This window comes from Fundulus heteroclitus, unplaced genomic scaffold, assembly GCF_011125445.2.
Source record: "Fundulus heteroclitus isolate FHET01 unplaced genomic scaffold, MU-UCD_Fhet_4.1 scaffold_28, whole genome shotgun sequence".
Classification (NCBI taxonomy): domain Eukaryota; kingdom Metazoa; phylum Chordata; class Actinopteri; order Cyprinodontiformes; family Fundulidae; genus Fundulus; species Fundulus heteroclitus.
Window position 1 is genome coordinate 3,858,135 of NW_023396689.1, and position 20,086 is coordinate 3,878,220.

Here is a 20,086-nt window from a genome sequence, read left to right on the forward strand (position 1 = left end):
CACTTTTTAGGCAGACCTGTGAAAACACCATTGCATAATCAATTCTACTAAAAATAAACGCATGGATTAGTTTTTCCAGATCCTGCTGAGACATTAGTCCTTTAATCCTGGAAATGTTCCTCAGGTGATAAAAAGCCGACCTTGTAATTGTCTTTAGATGCTTTTGAAGGTTCAGGTCTGAGTCCATCACTACACCCAGATTTCGGGCCTGATTAGTGGTTTTTAGCTGAAGCGACTGAAGCTGTGTGCTAACTTTTGATCTCTCCTCTATTGGTCCAAAAATTATTACTTCTGTTTTTTTTTCTATTCAACTGAAGAAAATGTTGGCACATCCGCATATTGATTTCTTCTAGGCATTTACTCAGTGCTTGAACTGGTTTATAGTCACCTGGTGACATGGTGATGTAAAGCTGTGTGTCGTCTGCATAGTTATGGTAGCTGATGTTGTTATTTTTTATTATCTGAGCTAGGGGGAGCATGTAGATATTGAAGAGGAGGGGACCCAGGATGGACCCTTGGGGAACCCCACATGTGATTTTTGTCATCTGGGATGTAAAGTTACCTACTGACACAAAAAAGTCCCTGTCCTTTAAGTAGGATTTAAACCAGTCGAGGCCGACCCAGTTCTCTAGGCGCTTTAACAGAATGGAGCGATCACAGTATCAAATGCTGCACTAAGGTCCAATAGTACCAGCACGGTGGTTCTTCCACAGTCTGTATTTATATGGATGTCATTAAACACCTTAATAAGGGCGGTCTCTGAACAGGTACTGAACAAAGGTAGGTAGTCCCAAACATGGACAACATTTTTGCAGCCAGTGCTGTCAATTTAGGATATCCTGGTAGGAGACATTTGTAAAACGTGTCCAAGCCAACTGATGCAAATTTGTTCTTCAATTCCACTTCACACTGCAAATCAATGATTTCAAGATGCATATCAACAGGCACATCAGACGCTCTGACTGTGAATGGTGAGCGAAAAACTGAGAATTCTGTCTCGAGTTCGCTAAATACCTGAAATCGTTTCTCAAACTCACTCAGCAACCTTGAAATTCTATCTTTGTACCGTTTCACATCACAGTTAATGCTTGCTGCGCACATATCTCTTAGACAGGGAAAATGAGCAGGGTCCCCGCTTGCCATCCGCGTCTTCCATAACATCAGCTTTAATTTGAATGCATATATGCTGTCATATTACTGTGTTACAATTTTTTTGCGTCCTTGCAACATTTTGTTCAAATTATTCAAGTGTCCTGTGATATCAACCATAAATGCAAGGTCCTACAGCCATAGCAGGCAGTGTAATTCCTGAACAGGTATACCTTTTTTCTCCATGAACCTTCCAATTTCCCCAGGTAGATCAAAGAAGCGCTTCAGTACAGCACCTCTGCTTAACCATCTAACTTCAGTGTGGTATGGTAGACCATTGCCAATGTTGCATTTACTGAGAAGGCTGTCAAACTGACGATGATTGAGAGCTCTGGCTCGGATGAACTTAACAGTTCGGACAACCACCTCCATGACGTGATCCATTTTTAACGACTTGCAGCATAATGCCTCCTGATGCAAAATACAATGAAATGTCCAAAACTCGCCCCCTTTATTTGCAGCTTGTACTTTCTCTCTGAACTTTGTCACAACACCAGCCTTTTTCCCGATCATTGACGGCGCACCATCAGTGGTCAGGCTTACGGCACGGGACCAGTCCACCCCGATTCTGTCCAGCGCTCCAACAACGGAGCGGAAAATGTCTTTAGCTGTTGTGGTGTCGGTCATCGGCACCAACTCGAGAAACTCCTCTGTGACAGTCAGTGTCTCGTCAACAATATGGCCAGCTGCGAGACGTCCGAAATATTAGTGCTCTCATCAATTGCTACAGAAAATGCGAGAAATGACTCTGTTTTGCATTTGAGTTGGTTGTCCAAATCTGCAGATAGTTCCAAAATCATGTCTGCCACGGTATTACTTGACAAGCTAATATTGGCAAAAGCTTCTCGCTTCTCGGGACAAACAATTTCGGCAGCCTTCAGCATGAAGTTCTTGACGAACTCTCCATCACAGTAAGGCTTTGATGTCAACGCTATTTCGCTAGCAATTAGGTAGCTGGCTTTCAACGCAGCATCACTAACCTATCGACTCCGGGTGAAAACAGATTGCTGTTTCCCCAGACCCATCAACATTTCATTTATTTTCTGTTTTCTCAGTTCTCTGTGCAAATGCTGGTGTTTTTCGTCATGCTGAGTTTCATAGTGGCGCCGAATATTCGGCGAATATATGCACTATTCGGCGAATATATGCACTATTTCTTAAGCACCGAAACCTGTTGCAGGCACACAAGGCATACGGGCTTTCCATTCACCTCCGTGAACAAATAAGAAGTCAATTTTTCTTGAAAAATGCGACACTTTACCTTTCTCTTTTTTGACAGAGACATTTCGTGATGAGGTTGCTAGGGCCAAAATAAAAAGCTGGTAAAGCAATAGAATCGAAGCCGTCAACAGAACCTGAAGCTGCTATTTCTTCTGATGCAGTGTTGCATCATGCTGCTGCTCTGAAAAAAACACAGCGCCCTCGTGGACAATATGGGAACTGCAGGAACAAAGTAATTTTTTTTAAATCACTGTTGAATATTGATCATGAATTTAGCCACCGGGTCGGACCAAATTGTTCTGCGGGCCGGTTCTGGCCCGCAGGCCGTACGTTTGACACTCCTGATTTAAACCCTTATGACCGAGTTTGTTAATGCGATTCTACCTCCGGGCGTCTGGGGTCGCTGTAGCAAATCGGTGGCTAAAAGGTTAGAGCAAACCAGATGAGCGGCTGAGATCTTGCGAGAGCTGTGAGCTGTGCGTAAGTAAAATGGCGGCATACATGTAGTTCAAAATTAAATCCACTCAGGTAAGTAATAACCAATAACTGAAAATTAAACAAAGTAAAGTTTAAACATTAAAAATTGTCTCATTTTCACGAGGGAGCAAACTGGAAGAAGAGACCTTGACGAGCCTGGAGAGCTACCTGGACGAGTGTTTTGACAACATCGTGATGGGGAAGAAAAAAAATCCCGCAGCCACAAACACACCTTCACTCAAACGAACCCGGTCTAGCTCTACCTGTGCTTCAACTTCCACCTTGTCTCCCGACAGGAGCAACAGCGACGTCCTGGAATCAATCGACAAAAAGCTTACCAGCCTGGACGCTCGCCTCGCCTTGGTAGAGGTGCTCCACAAAGAGTTTCAGGCTCTGAGAGAAGCGGTCGAATTTAGCCAAGCCCAGCTGGCTTCTGTTGCCGCGGAAAACGACGCGCTGAGGGGGAAAGTCACGGAGCTTACCGAGGGGTTGACGCAGCTGACCGGCGAAAATAAGAAGATGAAAGAATCCATTCTGGACATACAGTCAGGAAGTATGAGAGACAATCTCGTCTTTGCAGGCATCCCGGAGCGCCAAGAAGAGGACCCTAAGTTTGTTATACGTGAGTTTCTTCAGCAGAAGCTAAAAATACCGGCGGATCAGGTAAAAAACATCACCTTCCATCGCGTTCACCGGCTCGGAGGTGAGAAACCCGATAAAATCCGCCCTCGTCCGATTGTAGCCAAATTTGAGCATTATAAACAAAAAGTGTTTGTTAAAAGCTATGGCCGCGAATTGAGAGGAACGGATTTCAGTGTTAATGACCAGTTTCCCAAGGAAATCCTAGATCGTAGGCGAGTGTTATTTCCAATCAGGAAAAAATACATTAATGATGGCGTCAGAGCTAACGTTGCAGTTGACAAACTTTATATCAATGGTCAGGTGTTCAGGGATCAGAAGATCACTCCTTGGCTTTATTAGATGCACAAAGGGTGGATTTATAGCTTGTCATGCTTGAAAAAAAAAGAAAAAAGAAAAAAATGTGTTCGGAACACGGTGATAAAAGAAATAAATGCACAGCTAAAGAGCACGTTGGCACGGTATGGTTGTTAGTCACGGTTGGGTACACGAGGCATGGGTGATGGTTATTTCTCTTTCGTCTTTTCTCACTCTTTGCACTTTCTTAATTCTCTGTCTTTCTTTATATTATTCATCTGCTCCTTTCCTGCTGACCAGAAAATCACAAGCACATCTGAAGATGCTATCTGGGTCTTTGTATAACTATTCTTCTGAGGACATGCACTTTTCAACTTCTCACTTTCACCTATGATGAATGTAAAGTTTGTGTCATGGAATGTGCATGGAGCAGGCACCAGGGAAAAACAGCTAAAGATCTCTAACCAGCTTACAAGATTAAAGGCAGATGTTGTTTTATTGCAAGAAACCCATAAATCAGATGCAACTGTAAGTGAACTTAACTCACCTGAGTTCCCCAATGTGTTTGCTGCCTGCTATAACTCTAGACAGAGAGGAGTAGCAATTTTAATCCACAAAAACGTTAGTTTTAAAATATTAGACAAAATTATTGATCCCGAAGGTAGATTCATAATAATTAAAATATCTATTCATAACCAGAAGTTATGTATTGTTAGTGTATATGGTCCAAATGTTGATGAACCGTCATTCTTCCACAAACGCTTCCATGCACTTTCAAAACACGGGGATTGTTCTCTAATTATTGGGGGTGACCTCAACTTTGGTCTAAATGAGGAAATAGACAGGCTGAATACAACAGGGGCTCAGCGTAGTTGGCAGTCATTAAATATAGTCAAACAATACATGAGTGATTTTGGTCTTTGCGATGCATGGCGTTCTCTTCATCCTAATAGTAAGCAATTTACTTTTTCCAAATGTCCACCATTCTCTTGTTTGAACTATTTCTTAATCAGCAGCTTGCTGCTGTCGGACGTTTCAGATGTTGTAATTCATTTTATTGCTATTAGTGATCATGCTCCTGTTACTTTAACCCTAACAAATAAAAAAATAACCCCACAAAACAAGAGCTGGAGATTTAATACATCGCTGCTTAAAGATGAAGAATTTAATAAATTTTTCAAAGAAGAGTGGGCTTCATACTAGAACACAATGATCTGCCAGGCACTTCAGCATCTATACTATGGGAAGCAGGGAAAGCAGTGATGAGAGGTAAAATAATTTCATTCTCATCTCACAAAAAGAAGTTGGAAAACAAGAAGATTCAGGAATTAGAAGAAAAACTCAAGTTACTAGAAACTTCCCTGGAAGAGGGAAAGTTGGGTAAAATCCGTAAAATAAAACTAGAATTAAACCAGTATATTGAAAAGCAAAATAAATTTCTAATACAAAAACTTCGATTAGAAAATTTTGAACATGCCAATAAGTCAGGAAGCTTCTTAGCTAATCAGTTAAAAATAAATAAAGTGAAAACGACTATACTTGCAGTTACAGATTCCAATGGGAATACATTACATGATCCAAAATGTATAAATAACACCTTCCGTGATTTCTACAAATCTTTATACACATCACAGATAAATCCATCAGACAATGTCATCAAGCAGTTTCTGGATAAAATTACACTTCCTAAACTATCAGATAACCAAAGAACGACACTGGACTCACCGCTGACAACAGTTGAAGTTCAGCAAGCTTTAACAAGCATGCCCAATAAAAAGGCTCCAGGCCCAGATGGATTCCCTACTGAGTTTTATAAGGAGTTCTGGAGTATTCTGGCACCAACGTTTCACAGAATGTTGCAAGAAATTCAGGAAAATGGCAGATTTCCAGCTGATATGAACTCTGCAACCATCAGTCTTCTGCTTAAGCCAGGCAAATATCCTATGTTGCCCACCAGTTATCGTCCCATATCCTTAATCAACGTGGATATTAAAATAATATGTAAAGCTTTTGCAAAACGATTAGATAAAGTCACTCCTTTCATAATCCACCCAGACCAAACTGGTTTTATCAGAGGAAGGCAGTCATCCACAAACACACGCAGATTACTTAATTATTCCTACAGTACAAATAATAAAACTATTATAATGTCTTTAGATGCAGAAAAAGCATTTGATAGAGTAAATTGGAATTTTTTATTCGCTACTCTGCATAAATTTGGTTTTGGCAATTTTTTTTATAAATTGGTTAAAAATTTTATACAGCTCTCCTACAGCCTGTGTCAGGACAAATAATCAAACATCTTCCAGCTTTTGTATCCAGAGGGGCACTAGGCAAGGATGCCCATTTTCCCCCTCACTTTTTGCCATTTTTATTGAACCTCTAGCAGCAACAATTAGACAAACAAAGGTTATTAAAGGTATAAAATTCATGAATATAGAGCATAAGATTAGTCTTTATGCTGATGATGTATTACTCTATCTTCAGCACTCAAACTCTTCCCTTTCTCAAGTAATTAGATTACTAGAAAACTTCTCAAAGGTTTCTGATTACTCTATAAACTGGTCTAAATCTACAGTACTGCCAATTGATTGCTCTTTCCAAAACCCCCTTGATTTACATTTGCGCTCAGGAAATATTACATATTTGGGTATCACTGTGTCGTCTAAACTTGCGGATTTAGTAAAATCCATCACATCCCACTTTTAAAAAAGATAGAAGATGACCTGGATAGATGGAAATCGCTTCCAATTTCACTCATGGGTAGGGTAGCTTCGATTAAAATGATGGTCTTACCTAGAATTAATTACTTATTTTCAATGATCCCCAATAAACCATCATCTGACTGGTTTAAATCTCTAGACTCTTCAACCTCTAAATTTCTTTGGAAAGATAAACCACCCCGTATCAGCTTAAAGACGCTACAGAAAACTAAAGACAGAGGTGGACTAGATCTGCCTAACTTCCAAATAGACTACAATATATCACTAAATGGATAAAGCATAATCCTTTAGACGAGCCCTGGATAGATATAGAACAGAAAATATGCAATAATATCACGATTTCAGATTTGCCGTTTATTAGCTCAAATATAAAACGGCATACATGCTTTAAAAATATCAATATCAGCTCTACTCTGACAGCGTGGTGGGAGTTTCTTAAAATGACAAAGTCATCACTTATCCCATGCAGTCGTACACCCATCTGGAACAACCCTGACATCCTACAAAATAATAATATGATAAACTTTACATACTGGAAGAATAAAGGTATTAAATATCTGGAACATTTACTTGATGGAACCGAGTTCATAAATTTTTCCAAACTAAATATGCAATATGGCATTAGTAAAAATACCTTATTTGAATATGAACAACTTAAATCTATAATTAGAAAGAAAATTAAGCATATTAAAGGTGGTTTACAAATTCCAAGTAATATATTTACAGGATTCTGACTAAAATAGATGATTCAGTATCTCTTCCTATTATGAAATGGGAAGAGGATTTATCAGTTAGCTTTGAACAAAACTTCTGGGCTCAGATATGTCTAAGAACTTTCAAATTGACTAGAAACACCAACTTACAACTAATACAATACAAAATCCTTCACAGAGTACACTACACAGGACAAAGATTATTCAAGATGGGTTTGGCACAATCTAATATCTGTCCACACTGCATAGGCAATCATCCTGATAATTATATTCATGCGTTATGGTTATGCACACCAGTCCAGAGATTCTGGACACAGATATGTAAGGACTTATCAAAGTGCTTGAGTTGTAAAATTTCACCTTCCCCATCAGTTTGCTTGCTTGGTAATTTTGAGGAAAGCCCTCTGGGGAATAAAATAGTTTACATGGTTTTCACTGCACTATGTATCGCAAAGAAAACTATCCTCATGAATTGGAAAAGTAAGGAGAATCTCAGTATCAATCAGTATAGAGATCTTTTGTTGGATCATATTAATCTTGAGACAGCATCTGCTTCCACATCTGATCGATCTCTTTGGGCTCCTTTGATTAGCACCATCACTTAGTGGAATGCGGGGCGGTGGGTTGCTTCCTGCAGGGCGCAGTGGCTGGGTGGAGGGGTTCCTGGGGCTCTGGGGGCACTCGGAGTAGGGCGCATGGTGGGTCTGACTCCAGGGTATGTTGCCCCCATCTGGGAGGAGCTTGGGAGGCCTACGGGTGGCCTACAGCGCCGCTTGCGTCGCTCTTTTGCACACCCCCGATCTCCGAGCGCGGCACGGGGGCTGGGGCCTGGAGGAGGTGCGGGCCACTGGGTCCGGGGTCTTGGCGGGGGGCTGCTGCGGGTAGCCAGCGGCTTGCCAAGTCTGGGGCTGACGCCTCTGCTCTCCCCAGGAAGGGATGGGGGCAGGGGTGGCTAGGGTAAGGTCGTGGCGGGAGGGGGTTTATTAGGTATATAGTGGGTAAGGGGGGGTTCTGGTCGGGTGGCCCGTACGGGTCATGTTGGCCCCCCCTCTTTGGGGGGCCTGATCCGGGGGGCGTCTGGTCCGGGGGCGGGGCCGGGTGGACGGGCACAGGCAGTCGTATAGTTGAATTGTGGTGACTCCCCCCACTTGGGATTTTTGGATGTGAATGTTATGCGGGAATGCGTGTACAGCATCCTTTTTTTGTGTGTGTCTGTGTGTGGTGAGTGGGGCACTAGGGAGGGGTGGTGTGAATGAGATTTTTTATTTTATTTTTTCCAGGTTCGGGTTTGGTCCGCTCCCTCTCCCAAGAACATCTCAAGTCTCCGCCAGGTGCGGTGCCCATCCCCCCACGTCCTGCCCTCCTCCGCTGCGTTGGCGGTCGCCTTGGCCCTCTAGCGCATTGGCGGTCCTCAGGTTTGGGGTGGGTTCCCGGGTGGGCGCCGGCCCATTCCCGGGGGCGGCTTCGCGGGGCCTGGCCCCCCGGGGGGCGGCCGGGGCCCCTGCCGCAGGGGCGGGGCGCCCCTGGGGCCTCTGGCCCCTGGGGCCCATGGCCAGGACCACTTCAGCGCGGCTGGCTGCCGGCGGAGCCCACGGGCTCGTCCCCGCGGCTCTTGGGGGCGTCGGCATTGCGGTGGCTGGGGGATTTCCTCGGGGTTGTCTCTCCTCTTTCCTTGGGAAGGGGGGGAGTTGCAGATTTCCTGTGATGGCTCCTATCGGGCGCACTGCTTTGGGGGCCCCTTTGGGAGTCCGGGGTTATGGGTCCCCTAACCCCTGCCTCTGTCCTCGGGGAAGGCGGGTCTTTGGTTCTCCACAACCACTATCGAGCTATTTCCTTCTGTATAATTTTCACCTAAACTAGTGCACTCTCACAAACTCCCACAGGTGCTGGGTCCCAGGTATTAAATGTTCACTTATATACAGAAAGCCTATAATTTATTTATTTATTTTCTTTCACTTTCTTTTTTAAAGGTATCACATTACACATGTCAGCTTAAATAATAATACATATGATTTAGCAATGGTATCAAGGTGTTACTCGATTGTATCTGTTGCTTTATGTCTGTTGGTTGTGCTGTTCTTTTTGCGTCTCTTTCCAGGTGATGGAGCAGACAAAGGACGTTTTATCATTCTCTTCCTTTTATCTCTTGTTTCTTTCACCTCTTATCTTTCTTTTTTTCTCTCTTCTCGTTCTTCCTTTACTCTCCTACTTTCCCATTGTAGTGTCCATATAATTTGAAATTCTCCCTGCAGGAATCACAATAAAGCTAATTACATGCACAAATCAAGTGGAGCATTATGGCGAAAGCTGTTTGCTCCACTTGTGAAAGCAAAATATGTCGACCTCTATTTGGCATTAAGACATCAATTTTTATTGCCACATTGCTAGACAGGACACTGGGAAATAAATAAATAAAAATAAAAGGTTACAGCATAAAGTTATCAAAATTGCTTTTGCAAAAGTGTGCTGTGACTATCTTTGGGGAGTGGTCACAGCTGACATCCTGCTGAGAGAGAGGAGGGGCCGTCCTTTCGGCCTGTCTCCTTATGTTTGCAGCCAGATAGAATTCTTTTGTCAAACTCTTCCACTGTTCAGAATTCAGTCTGACCTCAATTAATTTTCAATGGCGGTAATATAGCATAAGATCGCTTTCTGATTGGCTACACATCACATTCAACAGGCTGCCTGCTCGTTTGTCCTGGGTGAACACCACACACACGTTAGGATATTGGGCAAGACAATCCAACACAATGAATATCCCCAATTTGAGGTCAGAGTGGTCCCAACGTCCTTTCGAGCAGCAAAAATTGGGCAAATTATCCTGTGTGACCCAGCCTTTATCTGTCATTTTGCTCATATCTCTTATAAGGTAGAAACCTTAGCATAGACTGAATTTATTATATCAATATCTCTACTACATCAAATAAAACAAATATTTTTTATGGTGAAAGAGAAGACTTTCCTGGATTCAAAGGCATTCTTCAACAACTTCCTTGTGTCTTCTTCTGCCTGTTTCTTTAAGGGGTCTCCATATGCGAGTATCACCCTGCATCTCATCCTCACCTTAACTCCTGCATCGGTCCCACAACCCTGCTACACTCTTCATCACTACATTCATGAACTTTCTCCTGCGCACCTCTCTTGTGGGTTCACATTCAAGACCAATTGTCTGAAATGTCCACCATCTCTCCACTGGACACGTCTGAAGCAGCTAACCCTTGTCTCGCTACCTTCATTTACCTTAGCGGTCCCTCTCATAAATCTAATCCTGTCTATTTTGATCACTCTTACCTTTAGCGTCACCTGTTGTTGTTGTTTTGACACTGTCTCTAAACTGCATCATAGCAGGTCTCACAAGCATCTTGTAAACATTTCTTTTGAATCTCTTCTTCTCTTATTTTCAAGGCATACTTCCATATCTTCAGCTTCTCTTCCACCTGTTTTCTGTTGTATCTCTGATCACTGATGTGATCACCCTTTCACTCCTGCCACAAACCTCACCACTGCCTCACTTTTCTCTACATGTCACGCATCACCCCTTGTGCTTGTCTGCCACACCTGACTTGATGCAGCACCACAGTCTCCCCTTGGCACAAAGGGCAACCCTCTAAACTTCCCTATCAACACTTTCAAAGCAAACCTTGAAGGTAGTTTTTCACATCTACACAACTTTTACAGCTTTAAAAATATGCATGAAAAGCAAACATAGGCAAATTCAGTTTGAAGGCAAGCCTTCGTTTTAAATGGAAGATAAAGTGTTTTGTGGAGGGACAAATTCAGTCTTTTGCCATTCTGTAACCAAAAACAGCTTAAAAATGTAATATAAACTATTGGGGCTTATTTGTTTTTTGATATATAGCTATTGTAATGCCAGGGTAGACAAGAGACTCCAATATTTGAGGCAGACACAGTGTGCATTTTTAGAAGTTCATAAAAAAATTAAAAAAACAAGCCCTTTTGTGGGCAATTACTGATTACATTGAGCAGGCGTTCACTGGTGGCTCTGGGCAGGATCTGTGGCATCCAGCCTGACAGATCAAATGGGCTTGGCAAAGTTTGTGCTCCAGAAAACAGTCCAGGTCAAAAACTTGGCAAGGAAGCCCAGAAACGCAGGACATCTACTCACCATTGGCTTTCAATAGTCTAGCCCTGGCTGATAGTGGGAGCCCAGCATATGAAGGCAGAGGAACAGGTTAACTGAATGAGGCTGATTGTGCTGTGGCAGAGGAGCGCAGATACAGCAAGTGATCCTAATTACTAGGTGCAGAGGCAGATAAACAGACAGCTAGGCCAGAACATGACAGCTATCACATTTTGCCAATCAATTCATAATTTTTATGTAAGGCAATATTTTCTCTTGGCATGCAGGCATTGTTGTTAGATTATATCTTTGTTTGTTTATATCAGTTACATGGCTGAAGTGGGCATCTGATACTCTCACCAGTGGAGCTGAACAGTGCATCCTAGGCATGTCCTTTCTAACCCACCAGTGGGCTTGGTGTGCAAACAATGCCTACACTGGGCACAGATTACTTCACCATGTGACAAATGCTGCTCACCCACAATCAGAGCAAAGAACAAAGTTTAGAATGACACAGAGGAGCAACAAAGTTGCAAACAAGGAAGAGGATATGGTCAAAAAAGGCAAACAATAACCAGGGAGAAGATTAAGAAAGCAGGATATCTTGACCTAAAACTGTGTGTTCACAAGAAGTTCAGACCAGATATGTCTGTAAAGCCAAATGCATACTTAACGAAAACAAACTAGGAATTGTTAAAAAGCCATATAAGGAAAACAGTAATTCTATCAAAACCCAAAACAGACAAAAATTATGTAGAAACATCTACACAAACCAAACCCTGTACTGATTTCAGAGGAGAAAAGACTAACTGTGGCAGCAATGTGGTGCAAGGAAAATGGCCAGTGCCTGTTTTCACAAAGATTCTCAGTCCTCTCAGAAAGCTCCTATCTTAGCTATTTGATTTGCATAAAAAATCTCACATTGAAATAAATATGATAAATAATGTTTGCAATTAAATTAATACATGCTTTTTTATGATTCTTAAATTTTTTATTTAAACCAAATGCATATTTTGCTTTTGAATATTTTGAGCCACTAATTATCCTAAGAGAAAATATCCTCCCAAACTCATGGAAGTGGTCAGTAATTACACCTCTCCATAAATCGGGTGATCCCGCTGATCCCTTTAATTATAGACCAATAAGTATTCTTCCAGTAGTTTCTAACATACCTGAAAAATGCATAGCAGAGCAGATTATTAAACATCTTAAAAATAGTCAGGTCAATCTTTACTCAGTGCGGTTTGGGTTTAGAAAACACTATTCAACTGAAACTGCAATCTGCTTTTTTCTGGAAAAACATTTATCTGAAACTGATAAATGTGGTGTGATTGGAGCAGTTTCTCTTGATTTAAAAAGGCCTTTGACACTGTCAATCACCAAATTTTAGTGAGTAAATTATCTCAATTAAATTTTTCTTTATGTTTGTTTGTCTTCCGAGTGCCTATCCTGGACTGGCACCAGGTTCTAATTACGGTTGAGTCGTTAATGAATAAATAATTTTGAGCCTTTTTAATATTTCAAATAGAAAGGTTGTATTTGGAGTAGAGACAGTTTTGCTCCCCAACATATTTCTGCTACTCAAAGCAGAATTTTGTCATGCTGACAACAGGTCAGCTTGCCACTTTCAAAATAACTTCATCCTGACAAGTTTTTACATGCATCCCAATCTGATTGTCAGTCAACATAAACCACCCATCTCATTCGGATTACGAATTCATTCCAATTGATTTTAATCTATTAATATTCAGCCCAGCATGCTTACAGGGCACATTTCTGTTCTGATCGGCAGTTTATTCCGATTACTCTTGTCTGTGTAAAGTACCAACTGTGGCTTTTTTTTTTTAGGGCATTCAGTGTGGGAATAGACAGTTGAGAGATTCAGAAGTGAGAAGACAGACGTGTCAGAAAATTGTTACTGAAAGAACCAGTTCAACTGCCATTCAATCTATAGAAATGCATTTTTGACAAATAAAACATGTTAAACCATTTACAGATCTGTAAGGTTTCCAGTATGTGCCCACCCCCCACCACCACCAATGTTCAATACATTCCTAAACCCTTGATAGTACATGATCAGGCCCCTTTCAGGCCCAGGTTGAACATTTGAGGGTCTCCACTAGTCTGAAAATTTTTTTTATTTATTTAGTCAAGATAAAAAAAAACGTCCTGTGGGACACAGTTGCGATTGTGGCTTCCTAGACATTTTACTTTATCTCATCATATTTAATGGCACAGAACAGGGTGATATGCAATATCTCACAGTTTATTATGAAATTCATCAGCAATTTCTCCTAGTAAGTTAAATTATATTTAATAATAATAATAATAAATATTTAAATTATTAAATACAAAAATACTGTTTAATAGACTTATTTTGTAAATTATGTTTAAGGATGGCGGATATTTGAAGCAGAATTGGTTTTGGCCTAAATAATTAACATTTGTCATGATAACTACTGGCCATAAAAGGAGAAAATTCAGATTTAGAGTTTTTGCTTAGACATTTTAAATGGTATAGATTTTATTTTTTACAGTATAAAACAGGGATGGGCAACTTCCATGATAAAGAGGGCCACATTTTTTTCAGCACGACCATTGGAGGGCCACATGACCACGCACTTCAAATAATTGGATAAGAGACGCTACAAATTATTCTTAATAAGAACAAATTTTAGATGAATTTATATCTGTATGTTTACTGCACCAACATATAACTATTTTCTGCATATAAATGCATTTTAATATGTCCTTAAGCAAAAGACAAACCGTTTGCTTTAAAAAAAAATGCAAAAAAAAGGAATTTAAACTCCTCCATATCAATGCATTCAGGAGCATGGGTCATTTCAAATTTACAAGGAAAGAGGCATAAAACGGCACAGAACTTAACTCAAATAATAACGTGTCTATCCAGAAACTGTGTGGGCTTTCTTACAATACTGAATGCTCTATAATTGTATTTCTGTTACTTTTTGATTATGCACATCTGTTAGCTTTTTATTCTGAAAAATCTAATGTCCCATGCTCCTGAATGCACCATAGCTTTCTGACGCTCACAAATGCATCACACTGGTCTGTGAACGCGGTGCTGCACGTTTGATCTACTGCTTAAGACAAAGCTTTGCAGTTTCAAAACTCACGTCGGCTCTCACGGTTTATGTTGTGTGTGAATGACAAGAGACCAAAAAAAAAAATTCCCCATGTCCATACTTCTTCCCATTTCGTCTGAAAAATGTGACTTTCTCGTCAAGTTTTCCCTTTATTCCACTGCTAGTGGCCAGGGCTCTTGACTTTCTTCCTCGCTGTTGCAAAGCGGCCCGTGCCCGCTATTGTTTGGGTACGGCCCCTATCGGTCAAAAGTATAATTACAATTTATTTATTTTTTTTAAATCATTATTAAATTCTTATTGATCTATTCGCGGGCCGCACTGAGTTATGACGAGGGCCGTGTGCGGCCCCCGGGCCGCCAGTTGCCCATCCCTGGTATAAAACAACAAGCAGTGAAGAAGTTACAATTTCCCTTATAAAATAGATTACTCTCCACTTTTACCTTCTTGTTTTGTTAATTCAACTGAACGGACAGCACAAACAAAGTACATTAACTGGTGTAAATAAAGACCAATTAGTCCCTTTCAAGACTTCAATATTTGTTGGTTCCACATATAAAACTGACTGAACTGCATCAGTCCACTTGTCATGGCCCAGGGGCACAGAACTTCAAACACCTCTTTGCTTATTAAAATTACAGATGTTCTTAAACTGGGGTTTGACTCTTTGTCAGATGTGTATGACTTCTTAACTTTTGCTTTGAATTTCTTTTGAAGTTTTGTATGGTATAGATATCAGAGTTTACCCATCCTGAACTGGATGTTTTCTGCAGCGTGGTTGCTTTGATTAGCAATAGTAAAAACAGAGGATGCTCCCTCCTAAAAATTCAATATGTATAAGTCATCTGGGGACAGCAAAAAATGCCATATGGGAAACAGAAATCTGGAAATCAAACGATAGATGGAGAGTGAGAAAAGCTGCAGCAGAGAGCAGAGGAAATAGAAACAGAAAAGCACAGTACCAATGTGAACCTTGATGGGTTGGACGCGCGCACAGCATGAAGCACAATCAGCATGCACCACCGAAAATGATGTTCTTATACTTGCACCAAAATGTGCACATATTCACACACAAACACACATGCAGTGGCAAAATAACAACACAGAGACATCGCACACACATGACTACCCTGAGAAGGACCCTTTTATGTGCTTGTCCTGCTGGGAGGGAGACTGGGAAGCACAGAACCCATCATTATTACCAGAACACAATACTGCACAACCACAGGGGAGGGGGCAGAGAGGGCGAAGCAATCTGTCTAAGACACACACCCGTACACACACACTTCCACACACACATCTCAGTGTCAGAATAAAGTGGCTGAGGGAGCATAAACAGCTTAACATTCAGTGCCGGATCAGTAGACAGTATGTAAATTGAATACTGAGTGTGCTGATGAAAGACTAACCACACACATAAAACATTGTAGGTTGAACAAACAGCCTTTGTGCAGCACTGCATCCTGACACTCTATCACAACTCAGTTTGTGGACACTTGGTGCAAACTGCCCAACGTGGACGGCTTGACTCTGAGCCACTTTCTGACCAGAGGCAGTTGTGGTATCCTGCCAGCCTCACATGGTCATATGTGAGGCTGGCAGTGCAAAACATTCACTCATTTCTATCAGCGGTGTAAAGGAAGCACAGCATTGATGCCCATGTCACACATTTAAAACTGGGAGTATTTCCAAGACAAGCACAACACAGCAGACAGACTCCGATTGAGACATTTTTGCTTAGTTAAGGCTTTGCTGAAATAAAAAGAAAAACACTGTCGCTCTTTTAAATCTGCTGCTTCACCATGTTATATTTAAGCAACTGGTTACAAATAAATACAGTACTGTAGAGAAATTTACATATACTCACTATGGACATGAATACCGTTATAATTTTAGATTTCAAAATATTTATGTAAACAATTCTTGTTCCATAATGATGTTTGTTTAAAGTAAGAATTTGATTCAAAGCTTTGAATTTATTGTAAATGTATACAGGATCAAATTGAATTATACAACCTCACTAACATTTCTGTGGCAAAGTGGCACTTCTTGCGTACACTTTTTTGTATCAATCAAGAGGGCATCTAGCATAACTCTGGCTGGACATTGGGCCTTCCTTGTTGGCAGATATTTATTTTAAGATAAATGTTTTCATCATTCAAACCTGGTGTTTAAACATAGTATGTACATTTTTAGCAGGGTCCAGACCAATCCAGAGGATTCATGTTAGCATGCAGTTTGTTGTGTCTTTGGGGTTTTCAAGCTCCAATTGTCTACTTCTTGATTTTAGTTGATTTGAGGTAGTTGTAAGAAGTCCTTCTTCTTTGTTATTCCATTTACAAACTGCAGTGGAGCAGAAAAAAAAAAAAAAAGTCCAATGGCTTGTGCCATCACCACTATGCTTCATAGTTGATACAGTTGTGCAATTAGGGTTTATTATAAATATTTATTAAGTCCTATAAATGACAATCCTAACTGATAACAATAACCCTATTTTTCAGACTATAAGTCGCATTTTTTTCATAGTTTGGCCCATCCTGGAACTTATATCAGGGGCGATTCTATGATCTGACCTTTAGGGGTGCTCAGCCCCCAGTGTTGACTGTTATTCCTGGCATGAACACCAGGCTTTACATTTTTAGTCCAGATGTAAGATTCTTAGAGTTGACTTATTTTTAATCTAAAGCTCATCAAACAAGCTACAATTTAGGCCCATCCAAAGGCAGTGACAAACAGACTGAAATGTTTTCATGCGATAAAACCTTGTATATTTGTAAAACCTGCATTATGGCAATAGTTAGACTAGCTATATTGATAAAAGTGGGGAATAATTTCCCAAAAGACAAAAAAATAAATTAGCTTTCTTGAAATTTAATTTTCTCTGGCTTAACAAAGCACAACATGGTAGCCCACAAAAATCTTTTGCTGCACAGTGTGCGGGCGGCTATTACTACACTTTCCGTAGTGCCTTATTGCTTTGCTTACAAGAGAGACAAATTTAGCAGTTTGGATATATACCCAGTTGTGGAGAAGCATATATATATATATATATATATATATATATATATATATATATATATATATATATATATATATATATATGTTTCGTCTGTCTAAAGAGAAAAGCAGTATTTCTTGCTACATTTATACAAATATTATAACCACGACACACACTAGATGCTGTTTGTTAACGTTTAAAGCATTAGAAGAACTGATGAATGTCGAATTGGGACTTTTTTCCATTTGAACTAACAGCAACAGAGACAAACGGTGAATATGTGCCTATTAAACCAAATATAGTCACAATATGTCTGTTGTCTATCCTGTATTGTCTTTTGAAGATATAGAAATGTGCAGAGATAAACCCCACCCTTAATCTAAGATACTCATAAGATACTGCATCATAAACACAGCAAAATTATACATTCAAGAGACTCCAAATAAATTTATTGTATTTACTCTGGACTGGAAGTAGAACTGTAACTAATACTAACAGCATTTCAAATATTAAATTCAAACAACAAATGTATAACTGGGCTGTGTGGTCACCTTCAGGCTGCTCAGGATGCAGCCTGAAGGCTGCATTCTGAGCATTTCCTGCCTCCACCCTTCCCAGCGCAGCTCTGATTGGGAGCACCTGTCAGACTGTAATCATTCCTTGACTGGTTCCACCTGTTCACACCCTTTCATAAGCTCACCTCTGTTTGTTCTTTGTGGCCGGCTCGTAACGTTCAGTTACTCCAACACCATGCCTGTCTGCTCCCGTCCTAGTTTCTGTCTGGTTAGTTAAGTTTCTGTTTGCGGCGCTGCTGGTTTCCGTTCCTGTGTTCCTGGTCTCTGGTCCTCACTCCTGATCCTGCAGCAGCGCAGCTCTTCCTTTTCTTGAACTATCAACTCCGTTCTGCACCTGCCAGCCAGCTCCTGCCTCCTATATTCCCGTCTGGTAAGTGACTCTGGTTCATCATGTCATCACCATCCACTGTTGCAATAAACTCTCTTAAACCAGCTCTGTGTATGCGTCCTCTGTCCGGGTTCATCCAAAGACAAAATCATGACAGGCTGTAGTTACTCTCTTTAGCCCATTTCATGTAATTTATCTTAACATTCCAAACACATTTCTTACATATATCTAAAGTGTAGATAACAGCTTCTCCTTACATACATCCTCTAAGACAACTAATTATTTCCCTAACAATAGTGAGTTGTCAATGTTTAAATGTGTAGTAAATCTTAATACATAAGCAGCATGGAGGACTCAATACTGTACTTTGAGTAAGATGGTGACACCAAAACTGAGTTGTTACATGAGTGGTTGTCCATTTCATCATTGAAATGAGAACATATTAATATACTATTGGTATATACTAGTACAGGGGTGTCAAACTCATTTCTATATGGGGCCACTTTGGCGTCATGAAGTCATTAAAAGGGCCGGTTGCACGTGTATAGACGATACTTTTCATTTCATAATTTCATTCCAGTTCACATAGAAGTATAAAAAATGCACAGTAACATAAAAGTAGCAACCTTAGGCCCAATGTATACAGTTTATCTGCAAAAAAAGTTGATATTGGGGTGAGTTACACTTACAGGAGGCACAGTTTTAGCCACTTTATACACTTTAAAAGGATATATGCCTCTACTTTATGACATGAAGTGCCATTTTTTTGGCTCTTGAGGGCCGGATAAATTACCTTGACGGGCCGGATTCGGCCCGCGGGCCTTGAGTTTGACACCTGTGTACTAGTACGACTATTAAATAACAGCAGATTAAACTTTAAGATATGTAAAGGCCTATATTAAATTAATTTTGGGACCACATCAACAGGTTAAATAATTGCTTACTTTTTGATGTACCAAATTACCCTCGTAATGATGAAATATTTTGTGGACTAAGCCCCTGATGATTAGAATGTCTAACTCCGCCTCTGGTTTGTACTAATTTACTAATGGACAGTGTGGAAATCATTGTACAATAAAACCAATGTAAATAGTGTTACTCTGTTTTATTTGTCTTTATCCTAATTCTAGAAGTAGAAATAGTCAAATAAATAGCAGTATTATTTTGTGGAACCCTAATTACGCTATTATAAATAAGCAAAAGTCTAAACAAAAAATAGTTGTTTAGGCGGCATCTAGTGTTCTTATACTGTATATTATGTAAAAGAAATTACACCTGCTATTTATACCTGAACTGCCTCGAAGGGTCGACAAAAAATTAAAGCAACAATAGCAACGAAATATTGGTAAAAGGGAAACCCTCACCTTTTCTTTTTCAGGCGGCTGTGGCTAAGAATCTGAATTTTTAATAACCTGCAGTCTTTGCTTTTCCACCATTCCAGGGGTCTTAAGAACTTCTGCCTGGCACAGAATATTTCTGTGCCAGGCAGAATTCTGTTCAGAATTCTATTCAGAACTGCACTCAGCAGCTTTCACCTATTTTAGTGCAGATAATATTTAGTTTCTTAACTGGGACTAGTTTCGAAGCCTAGTTTTAATCGTAGTAACCGCAGTATCCCAGTATGAATCAAAACTGAAATCTCGCGCTCCAAGCACGCACAAACAAGCATGCACACACATAGAAAACAGCCAATCAGTAAGAGGGAAGGTGGAATTTAAGGCAGCACAACCAATGAGAGTGGAGTTAAACAGCACACAGCACAGTTACGTGTGCTGCAG

At 40.5% G+C, this 20,086-nt stretch overlaps 1 protein-coding gene and 1 long non-coding RNA gene across 2 annotated transcripts in view; one reads left to right on the plus strand and one right to left on the minus strand.

Moving 5' to 3' along the window:
* The window catches only part of gfra3 (GDNF family receptor alpha 3), a 130,641-nt gene that overhangs the window by 39,723 nt on the left and 70,832 nt on the right, over positions 1-20,086 (minus strand). The gene's annotated exons all lie outside the window — the stretch shown is intronic.
* Positions 2,791-3,059, plus strand: LOC118559389. Its single transcript, XR_004928824.1, has 2 exons — positions 2,791-2,898; positions 2,972-3,059. It is a non-coding gene; the product is annotated as an uncharacterized LOC118559389 (long non-coding RNA).